The 12,374-nt window shown below is 42.7% G+C and overlaps 1 long non-coding RNA gene across 1 annotated transcript in view; it reads right to left on the bottom strand.

The window, feature by feature from the left end:
• LOC140708357 (uncharacterized) overlaps positions 1–8,810 on the bottom strand; it is a 47,895-nt gene extending 39,085 nt beyond the window's left edge. The window contains exon 1 of the long non-coding RNA XR_012088478.2: positions 8,724–8,810. This is a non-coding gene — a long non-coding RNA (uncharacterized LOC140708357). The remainder of the gene's footprint in view (positions 1–8,723) is intronic.
• Positions 8,811–12,374: the final 3,564 nt, after the last annotated feature.

Here is a 12,374-nt window from a genome sequence, read left to right as displayed (position 1 = left end):
CAGGTTGCTGAGCTTTTCCCATATGGCACCATAATCTGACCACCCCATCCTCAAATGATGAAATTGTTGGAGGGAAATGGGCAAGGACCTTGCACTTCACTGGCTGCCACCCAGGCAATTTCATGCCTTAAGGTAGGCATCCATCAGTCTCGAGAGACTATGGTAATGTGCTCTGAATAGAGGACTTGGAAAGGCATCTGGTGTGGCTGAGAAGGCCAATACAAGAGTGACCATCCCTTCCACACTGAAGACAAATACAATCTGTCCCCTGTCCAGCTCCCTGATTTTGCTGGTTTCGGAACTGCCTCTTTGCCTCGGCCTGTTGACAAGTGTCTCTTCAAATTGGGAGAAGACTTGTTCCACCGCCTGCCTCCAGGCTGAATGCTCAGATGTCAAAGTTTCCCATTTGTTGAGGTCCATTCCTAAGGCCTTCAGATCCCACTTGCAGATATCCTTGTATCGCAGCTGTGGTCTCCCTCTGGGGCCATTTCCCTGCACTAATTCTCCGTACAGGAGATCTTTTGGAATCCGACCATCAGCCATTCTCACGACATGCCCAAGCCAGCATAGACATCGCCGTTTCAGTGATGCATACATGATAAAAATTCCAGCTCATTCTAGGACTACTCTATTTGGAACTTTGTCCTGCCAGGTGATACCAAAAATGCATTGGAGACAACGCATATGGAACGTGCTCCTGCCTTAGCAAAGCGGCCATTAGGTGAAATTTATTGTCATTCACCATATTCTTTCCAACCTGGTAAGCAATGGCTATTGACAGGGTTATTCACGAGATGCAGACACATATGTGCATATTGTGTAGAAAAGAGATACCTATAGAGTATCATAAAGTCTCAAAGAGCTTATTTAAGAAATTGGAAGAGGGTATACTTTCTTTTTCACATGATGGTATCAGTACTTTTGCAAGCAAATAATGCTGTACCCAGGTGGAGAAATGAAGACTATTAAGGGCGTTAGGGGCTTCTTGTGCTAACAAATATCTCCAGGTATTCTCCGGGAATATATTGAGGATACCTCACTCTGGATCCGAATACCCCCTGATGTATCCAGTATCTTACCAATTCCAGCTGGGCGATAACAATGGAATGGCAGCAAGTGGACATTGATGGGTGTAGGCCTCCGTGTCTCCCTGCCACCCAGGGACAAAGCCAGATTCCCATGCCCACTCAGCTGGGGTGCTAAGGATAGATGAAGCTTTACACACAATAAGAGAATGGACCAAACTGATCAAAATGGCAACAATAATAACAGTAACAAAACAACAACAACAACAACAACACTCATACTCATAAAAATGTAAAAAGACAAACAGTCCAAAAATCATACAACCTCCGGTGTCTGTATATGAGCACGCCCTACCCCCGTGCATCCGCATGAGCACACCCCACCCCCACGCATCCTTGTGAGTGCGCCCTGCCCACCCATGAGCATGGGGGTGCCCCAACCCCACGCACGGACCCCACCCACCCCAACCAGTCTCCAATTGGGAAAAGTTTGGAGACCACTGCCCTAGAAAACAGAAACAAATTTCAAAGTGACCTCAGTAGGATGGTGCACTGAGCTAAAACAACAAAATGAAATTCAACAGGGAGAAGTGCAAAGTCCTACCCCTCAGAAAAAGAAACCAATTGCACAGGTACAAAATGGGGGATATCTGGCTCAGCAAAAGCTATATATGAGCCAACAGTGTGATGTGGCTACAAAAAAAGGCAAATGCTATTTTAGGCTGCAATAATAGAAGTATAGTTTCCAAATCCTGTGAAGTGCTAGTCCCCCTCTATTCAGCACTGGTTAGGCCTCACCTTGAGTATTGTGTCCAGTGCTAGACACCACACTTCAAAAAGGATGCTAACAAATTGGAACAAGTTCAGAGGAGGGCATCAAGGTTGATCAGGCAGTTGGAAACCAAGCCTTATGAGGAAAGGCTGAAAGAACTGGGCATGGTTAGCCTTGAGAAAAGAAGACTGAGGAGTGATATGATAGCACTTTTCAAATATTTGAAAGGCTGTCATACAGAGGAGGGGCAGGATCTGTTCTCAGTCATCCCAGAGTGCAGGACACGCAACAATGGGCTCAAGTTACAGAAAGCCAGATTTCAGTTGAATATCAGGAAAAACTTCCTAACTGTTAGAGCAGTATGCCACTGCAACCAGTTACTTCGGGAGTTGGTGAGTGCTCCAACACTGGAGGCATTCAAGAAAACAGATAATCACCTGGCAGATATGCTTTGATTGCATTCAAGCATCAAGCAGGGGGTTGAACTTTACGTCCTTGTAGGTCCCTTCCAACCTCAGTATTCTATGATTTCCCATCCCTGGGCCCCTGTAGCAATTCCTTACCAATAGAGACTGGCAGGTCCCCACCTGCCATGCATTGCTGTCCTGGATCCATCCCAATGCTCTTGAGATGCCACACATTGCCTCCTGCCAGAGAAGTACAGCTGCAACTAATTCGCAATGGCCATCCTAGCCATCCTAATGTCTCTCAGCCAAATGTCCTGGCCCTGTTCGTAGAGATGAACAGAATCTGAACAGAAAAAAGTGTTTGGCTTAAAGAAAGTCCGATGCTGCTAAGAAAAATACTGCATAGGAACCTGGAATGTAAGATCTATGAACCTTGGGAAGCTGGATGTGGTCAAACAGGAGATGGCAAGAATAAACATTGACATCCTGGGCGTCAGTAAACTAAAGTGGACGGGAATGGGCAAATTCAGTTCAGACGATTATCATATCTACAATTGTGGGCAAGAATCCTGTAGAAGGAATGGAGTAGCCCTGATAGTCAACAAAAGAGTGGGAAAAGCTGTAATGGGATAGGATCTCAAAAATGACAGAATGATTTCAATACGAATCCAAGTCAGACCTTTCAACATCACAGTAATCCAAGTTTATGCACCAACCACTGGTGCTGAAGAGGCTGAAATTGACGAATTCTATGAAGACTTACAACACCTTCTAGAACTGACACCAAAGAAAGATGTTCTTGTCATTACAGGGTACTGGTATGCTAAAATAGGGAGTCAAGAGATAAAAGGAACAACAGGTAAGTTTGACCTTAGAGTTCAAAATGAAGCAGGGCAAAGGCTAATAAAATTTTGTCAAGAGAACAAGCTGTTCATCACAGTCTTTTCCAACAACACAAGAGGCGTCTCTGCACTTGGACATCACCAGCTAGGGATTGCCGAAATCAGATTGATTATATTCTCTGCAGCCAAAGATGGAGAAGCTCTATACAGTCAGCAAAAACAAGATCTGGAGCTGATTGTGGCTCTGACCATCAGTTTCTTATAGCAAAACTCAAGCTTGAACTGAAGAAAGTAGGAAAAACCACTGGGCTAGTCAGGTATAATCTAAACCAAATCCCTTATGAATACACAGTGGAAGTGAAGAACAGATTTAAGGAACTAGATTTGATGGACAGAGTGCCTGAAGAACTATGGATGGAGGCTCATAACATTGTACAGGAGGCAGCAACACAAACCATCCCAAAGAAAAGGAAATACAAGAAAGCAAAGTGGCTGTCCAACGAGGCCTTACAAATAGCAGAGAGGAGAAGGGAAACAAAATGCAAGGGAGATAGGAAAAGTTATAGAAAATGGAGTGCAGACTTCCAAAGAATAGCAAAGAGAGACAAGAAGGCCTTCTAAAATGAACAGTGCAAAGATATAGAGGAAAAGAATAGAAAGGGAAAAGCCAGAAATCTGTTCAAGAAAATTGGAGATATTAAAAGAACATTTTGTGCAAAGATAGACATGATGAAGGACAAAAATGGTAGGGACCTCACAGAAACAGAAGACATCAAGAAAAGGTAGCGAGAATACACAGAGGAATTATACCAGAAAGATCTAGATGTCCCGGACAACCCAGATAGTGTGGTTGCTGACCTTGAGCCAGACATCCTGGAGAGTGAAGTCAAGTGGGCCTTAGAGAAGATAAGACTCCCTGGAAAAGACCCTGATGTTGGGAAAGGCAACAGAAGAAGGGGACGACAGAGATGAGATGGTTGGACAGTTTCATTGAAACTACCACCATGACTTTGACCGGGAGGCAATGGAAAACAGGTGGGCCTGGCATGCTCTGGTCCATTGGGTCATGAACAGTTGGACATGACTTAACAACTAAACAACAACATATTGAATCTGGGAGGTCTTGGAGCACTGCTGTGTGCCTTTTTAAAATTTATTTTCTCCTCCCTGTTAGAAAAATTTCATTTCTGCTGTTAACCATGGAGTTGGCTGCTCCCTTTACTGGATTTTGGTAAATGACAGCTGAAGTTGAACTAAAATTTAAAAAAAAATTATCAGAGAGCACTATCTGCTGGATATTGCCATATATGACAGGCTACAGATTTTATAGATGTGGATGCTTAGAAGAGAGGCAAAGTTTGAAGACTACTAATATTCAGAGGACTAGACATAAACAAAGTGGCAAACTTTTTCCCAACTCAGTAGAATAGAAACTTGGAAGAAAGTTGAGATGGCAAAAAAAAAAGTTGTAAAAGGAAGATAAATTATTGGAAGAGATAAAGGACCTGAAAATTTTTATAGTAACCAATGTAAACAGCATTATTTCTGCACTCCCCTCTTTTGATGCTGTTTCAGCTTCTAAAACATTTGTGTGTGCAGCAAAGCCCAGTTAGCAGCAATACTCCTTGGCAAGCATCAAAAATAAAGTCTACACTGGCACAACTCTATCGTTGTGATGCTCATGAAATGCAAAACTGTTCCATCCCACTTAAAATAGCCAAGAAGTAACTTCTGTGACCTGATGCCCGTCTGCCCACATTGCGATCCCTGAGATGCCATGGGTCTGGACCTCAGATGGAAGATCTGGGTCTGCATCCACCATCTGCCCTTTTGCTGTGCCAATGTTGTGTAAGACAACACAGGAGACAATGGCTGAGTTGACATTTTCTTGAGCAATAGACAGTCTATTTGCGAAGGCTTTCACGGATGGGATCTAATGGTTGATGTGGGTTTTTCGGGCTCCTTGGCCGTGTTTGAAGGTTGTTCTTCCTAACGTTTCGGCCATCTCTGTGGCTGGCATCTTCAGAGAACAGCACTCTGAAGATGCTGGCCACAGAGACCAGCAAAACGTTAGGAAGAACAACCTTCAGAACACAGCCAAAGAGCCCGAAAAACCCACAACAACCAATAGGCAGTCTGTTTGCCAAATTGCTTTGATATTTCTTTAGTCACATAAATGTCCACCACATTGAGGCAATGGTTCAAAACGTTGTTGAATTTTTTCCCCCTGCATTGATGGGGAAGCCTGGACTTTGTCAATCATTTCTTCATGCAGCAAACCTGATCAGCAAGAATGAGTGATGAGACTTCCACATCCATTAGAGGAGATCCATGTATGTCTGTGCCCCAAAAAACATTTTTATCATTTTACTGAGGAATGATGTGTAAAAAACACAACCATTATGCACATTACCAAGCCACCCAATCTCATCATTAATGCCCACATTGGATGGTGGTTTCCTGCAAGATCACACATTGCAAATACTTTCTGTTCCAGTATCCCTTGGACTAACTTTTACAGCCACCACTAGGGCTGTTGACATGATCACTCCTAAACACCCTCTCCAATGCAGAGCTTGGCCTGCATTCTGGTTTAACCAGGAACTACGAGCTAGGAAGTAAACCAGGAGAAGGCTAGAGTGCAAGTAGAGAAGGAAATCAATTGATTATAATAGGGAAGCTGTCAGGGTCATGACTAACCTTTACATTGCCAAGATAAGGGCTGGTAGTCAAGCTCACTTCGCTGACCAGATAAGCGAGGCCTCAAATCAGCAGGCAGAACTTTTCCATATAGTTCGCAACCTATCCGGAATTGGTCTAAGTGATGGGCCTCCTCCTAGTATTTCACCCAACCAAATTGCAGCATTTTTAAAATCAAAAGCGGAGGCCATCCGCCGGGAGCTTTCTCCTTTTTTGAAGATCGAGCAGAGATGTCCAGCGCTCCGCCTTGCCCAGGGACGCTCTATGTCTTTCAGCCTGTGATGCCTTATAATGTGGACAAAGTGCTAGACCGCTGTCAGGCCACCACCTCTTCTCTTTTTATATATATATATATATATATATATATATATATATATATATATATATATATATATATATATATATATATATATATATATATATATATATATATATATATATATATATATATATATATATATATATATATATATTTATTTATTTATTTATTTATTTATTTATTTATTTATTTAGGAACAGGGATAAAGGGTACAAAAAGAAAGAGGGGATAGAGAAGGAAAAATGGTTTTGGGGGATAGGAGAGCATAAAGTATAACATCATCCAATCAATTCATATTACTAATACATATCAACTTTTTGCTTTTTCACAGTTTGATTACCCTCCTGCTTTTATCTTATCATTTAATTTTAATTTTATTCTATGTTATTCCAACATTGTCTGGTAGCTGCTGCCATTTATACAATACATCCCATCGTTCAGTTTCTTTTTGAATTGAACAGTCTTTCAGCCCATCTGAGAGAATATCCATTTTTTTCACTTCCCATATTTTCACCATAAGATTGTCTGGTTTCAGTATCTCTGCCTCCTTAAGATTTTTGTCATAATGCTTTTTAATTTTGGAAGCTGCATGGGTCACTGGATAACTCTCTACTGCATTCATATTACCTGGTGTCATGTCTAATACAGACGATTCTAAAGTTTGTACAACTTCATTTAAGTTTTGTTTGGCATCTACTGTCCCCTCTTTCGTCCCTTTCATCAAATCTTCTATTTTGCTAAGACCTGCATTCACTCGCTGGAACCCTGTTAATATTAGCCTTTGTATATTAATCTGCCATTCCTTTTCTATTTCTTGCACCACTATTCCAGAACTTTGGGATTGAACAGACCAAGTCTCCATTTGTTCTTTTGAATTTTTGGGGTCCATCTCAGGCTTTGGGGTTTGTATAAATACCACAATAATCACCCCCTAGAAATCCTTCCACAGTTTCCACAATTTTATCAACAATTCAAACCCCTCATCATAATCCTCCCCTTAGATCTCCCTCCAATCTTTATCCAAATATTGTAATATAAAAATCAACTTTTAGCCCAGCAAATACAATATCAAATAGAACCGTGACGCAGTTATTTCTTCTTCTCCTGGGTTCAGCAAGCTTCTGTTATTAGACACACGTGGTCTGCAATCCGACAAACAAAACAACAATCATAAAGTCTCAAACTGTCCAGTAGATTGTCCTTGGAGCTCGTCTTGTGATCTTCATTAACCCCTTAATGCTCCTTAGTCCAGTCGGCCACGTCAGCTCCTTCTCCCGAAAACCACCAGATTCTATTATTTATAGTTCCCAAAGTCCAGAGAAGGCAAAGAGTAACGTATCCCAGCCACACTGCATCCACCGAAGTCTCTTAAATCCAGTCAGACGGTGTTGCTGTCTGGGATTCTTCTCCAGAAACATAAGATTTATTTTTCCATCTCAGACTCTCGGCTTTAGAATCAGCCTGGTGTTTTAAGAGTTCACTTGGAGAAGCTTAGTTTCGCTTTTGAGTCAGACTGATAAGATAAACCCGCCGCTGCATTTATTCTTTCAGCCAAATATTTTCATTCTTATTTCAGCTTAATGAGGCTGTTTCATAAATCAGAGGCTTCGGCTTACTTACTTGTTTTATATTATTAGTTTATATTGATTGCTCTCCTCTCCCCCGGTAAAGGGTTCCTCGCGGTTCAGTGCCAAAAAATGGCACCCGCTCCAGTCCGTGCACGGTGATTTCTTCAGAAGAAAAAAGTCCGGGTCTGCCTCCCTTTCTTCTCCTTCTGCTGCTCACCATCTGCTTCAGAGAGACTTCTTCTAGACTCTCCTTTGATCCCCATTTCAAAAGGGGGATCCCGGGCCGGAGGGTTCCAGTTTTTTCCAGAGAGCTCTTCTCTGGAGTTGCTGGCAGCACCACAACAAAGCCCCGCCTCCAGGCCACCACCTCTTCTCTTGACCCTTGCCCGGCCTGGCTAATCAAAGCAGCCAGGCCTATAACAACTGAATGGGCCACGGCGATAATTAATGGGTCTTTCCTTGAGGGCAGGGTTCCTCATGGCCAGAGCTTTGAGCATGTGGAGCAGGGTTTCCATTGGTGGAAAACTGAATGCAGTTACATTCAATTTTCCACCAGTACTGAGCAGAAGCCACAAGCATGGAGCCAAATGGGTGGCAACACTGGCTGCGAGTGCACACGACTGATTCAGCGATGCAGCTTAGAGAGAACATTGATCACAAGTGATCCTTCACAATCTTCTCTGTGGTCAATGTTGATTCAGAACAACGACAGAACAGTTGTTCTACCTCTACGGTAAGGACAATTATAGAAAATAGGAAGGCCTGGAAAATTTAGAAGCCTTCGATCTGTAGATTCCAGGTTCATGTTTCAATACTATCTTCCTTCTCTGCCAATGGCTTCCAGAGGTGAGTGACATTACTTTCTGGTAAAAGGATGAACTTGTTCTGCTCTTTTGCCTGATTGAGGAGAATGAGTTTGCCAAATATCTTATATATAGCAATCTCAGAATTTCCAGGCCCTGTTCCTGCTGCATATCCCAGTAGCTTAGTGCTGCAGGGTGGCTCAGGGCCTCTGAGCAGATAAAATCAAAATTCAAAAGAATGAAATAATAGTTTTATAACATTCAAGAAAGTTTCAGGAACAACTCACCCAAAAGATTGCAGCCACCCTTCTTCAAGACTCTTCTGGACCTATGGGTCCAAGGAGGGAAGCTATGCCAGAAGACTAGATACCCCTGTATGAATATGTTGGGCAAATAGATAGATAAACTTTATTATGATCAATGGCCAGTATCCAAAATACAAATAAACCATAAATAAAATATGTTATTCCAAGGACATCTCACATTTTCTTTCTTTCTTTCTTCTAAAAGCAGAAACTAGAATAACTAAATATATCCTAGCAGTATAGAAAATTGCTGCTGTTAATTTAAACTAATTATAAATTTATTAATATCTTTCCTTCACAAACTTTGACTGCAGCTATGCAAAATTTCACCACATTAAACAGCATATCTATTATGCCCTGAAAGCACCAACACAGGATAGTATGCCTCTGAACACCCAGGATTTTAAACCTGAAACAAGGTTCAATAAAAGTGTTCCAAATATCAAGATAAAAAGGGCAATACAAAAGAAGGTGAGTTACTGATGCTATTCCTCCAGAATTACAGAAACATTTGCATTCACAGTATGGGATCTTTTAAAACTTTCCCTCCTGGACTGTTGCTGGCAGAGCATTTAAGCCAGGCAAGAGTGAGACTCTATGGTGCTTTTATATTGAAAGTAAATAAAAATAATTTACTGATTTTAAAAAGCAGCAATGCTGCATTGACTAGAATATTTGAGATTGCACCTAGATCATGTTGCCTTTTGACCTCTGTAATACATTGTCCAAAAAACTAGTCTAGCTGCATCCTATCCCATCTGGATAAGGCATTCCACAGAGAAGCTATACCCTCTAAGTTAATCAAATAGAGCTTTTTTTCCAAATTGACTGATAATTGTTTTCTGTATTGGAGAGTTTAAGCCTACTGGGGAAAAATTAGCTTTAGTCAAAAATGGAAGGTAACCTACTTTCGACCTTCAGTTATCCCAGCTCCAACTGCAGGGTTGTATTGGAGACTCAATGAGGTACATGAAGAATGGCTCTCAAAATCTTGTTTGAACTACTTCCAAGAGAGTAAGAGGAGGATAAGGGCCAGTTGTGCAGCATAAAGAAGCTGACTAAACAATTTGACCTGGAACATTTTTTAAATAGCTGGAATGGAATGCCCCTCAGTGCAAAAAATATATATTACTCTTTCTTAGAGTCTGGACAAGATTACCAATCCACAGTTCACCTAGGGACTGGGACACTGCTGAAGCAGATTCCAACAACACCTTGGAGGCCACACATGTAGCCATGGCATGCTAGGGATTTAAGAAGGAGAGTGAGGTGGAAGATGAGGATTTTGGGGTGGATGCTTTCAACTGGGAGACATTTGAGGCCCAGGAGGAGTTGGCATTGCTGGAGTATTTGGCAGCTGACTGGGAGATAATCAGCTGCCAGGACCCTGACACAGGGTGATGGGAGGAATTCTTGGTGCAACTGGAGGAGGCAGCCCGATCATGATGGGATGAGGCAAGGTGACTCAAAGTGAAGCAGCTGGAAAACCAGTGATAGACACACTGCCAGCAGAGGAAACGGCAGGGGCAAGCAGCCCCAAAGCCAGGACCTCACAGACAGCAGACTCAATGCCAGCCATCTGGCTGTCCTCCTACCCCACCTTCCTCCACTCCTCATTACAGTGGTGCCCCACTTGATGATTACCTCGTTATATAATGAAATCGCTTGACGATGATGTTTTTGCGATCGCTATTGCGATAGCAAAACGATGATTCTATGGATGATTTTCATTTGACGATGATCGGTTCCCTGCTTTGGGAACCAATTTTTCGCTCAACGATGATCAAAAACAGCTGATTGTCAGGTTTTCAAAATGGCTCCCCGCTGTGTTCAGGACGGATTCTTCGCTATACAGGCACCAGAAAATGGCTGCCCTATGGAAGATCTTCGCGGGACTGTGCGGTATTTCCCCCATTGGAACGCATTGACTGGTTTTCAATGCATTTCAATGGGTTTTTTTTTATTTTGCTTGATGACGATTTCGCTCTACAGCGATTTTGCTGGAACGGATTATCGTCATCAAGCGGGACACCACTGTACTCAGAGACTTCAACCATGTCCACATAGATTTTGGCTGTGACTCCAAAGAAAAGCACCATGCCTATGAAGCAACCACTGCTACGGGTGACTACAGAGGGATAGGTGGGAAGGAGCTCAGGCTACACTACTACAGGGACAGCTGAGTGCCTGCATCCAGCACCCTTGTTGTAGCACTCCATGCTTAGCACATCTGCAAAGTGGTGGAGGAGGCGGGGCTTTGTTCCTCCAATAAAGAACTATTGTGGACTTGTTCTGTTTGTTTAGATTATTTGGGAATGCAGCCAACTCCCTGGCACCCTAAAAGTTCTTAAGTTTTATTTTCGAGTCATGTTGACCCATTCTAAGTTGTGTTGCTCTAATAAAAGAGCCTGTTTCCACAAATACTTGCTGCATCATGGTGGAGGGGGGGGCGCAGGGGTGCTCACAGTGTTGCAGAAGCATATCTCTGTGCTGCTTGGGTAACATATTCTATATGTGCCCTACAAGTGCCATTTGCTTGAAAGACCACACCAAGATATTTAAAGGCTCTGGTTCACTCTCTCTTGTGGTCATTTATTGATGATTTATAAATATGGACACATTGTGCTTGGAATTTCACATCATATCGTACTCATTGGCTATGAGCATTTCCAGATTGCCTCTAGGGGGAAAATGCAACAATAGGACAAGAATATCTGTGAAGATTCTCAGTCATCCAGGTGAGGTTATCTGGAAGCTGAGTCATGGCAACTGGACGTCTTTCTTTTTAGTTTGAAATGTTTGCTACTCATCCAAGTAGCTTCTTCAGGAGAGTTGGTAGGAGACCCCTGATATATCCTCCACATGGCTTTCACTTCCCCCTGGCCTGAATATGCTCATTAGATGGACCAAAGACCGGAGGATGAGCAAAAACCCCACATCAGCACTTCTCCACCCATTGTCATTGGTCATTAACAGTTATTAACAGTAGGTCTTTCTGGTGGGTGTGGTTCTGATCTTTCTGGAGAGGGATGAAAGGGCAGAATGATAAATGGGAGACAGATTGTATCTAAGGCCACCATCCCTGTTGAGTGGAGGATTTCCTATATGCACAAGTATGGCCTCCCTGACATCTCTCTCAAACCACCTATCTTCTCAGTCCAAAATGAGTACATCTTGGCTCAACGATCTCTGGCACTCTCTCCCTAGATGTCGAGGTGGATAAACGCATTGGCAAAGCAGCTACCATGTTCTCTAGACCACTGGTTCTTAACCTTGGGTTACTCAGGAGTTTTGGACTGCAACTCCCAGAAGCTTTCACCACCAATTGTGCTGGCTGGGGTTTCTGGGAGTTGCAGTTCAAAAACATCTGAGTAACAAAGGTTAAGAACCACTGCTCTAGACTCACAAAGAGAGTATGGCTTAATAATAAGCTGACAGCATATACCAAGATCCAGGTCTATAGAGCCTGTGTCCTGAGTACACTCCTGTACTGCAGCGAGTCCTGGACTCTTTGTGCACGGCAGGAGAGGAAGTTGAACACGTTCCATATGCATTGTCTCCGATGCATTTTTTGTATCACCTGGCAGGACAAAGTTCCACATAGAGTAGTCCTAGAACGAATTGGAATTTTTA

This window comes from Pogona vitticeps, chromosome 6 (assembly GCF_051106095.1).
Source record: "Pogona vitticeps strain Pit_001003342236 chromosome 6, PviZW2.1, whole genome shotgun sequence".
NCBI classification, from domain to species: domain Eukaryota; kingdom Metazoa; phylum Chordata; class Lepidosauria; order Squamata; family Agamidae; genus Pogona; species Pogona vitticeps.
The sequence above is the reverse complement of the archived record's forward strand: the minus strand, read 5'-3'. Positions and strand labels throughout refer to the sequence as shown.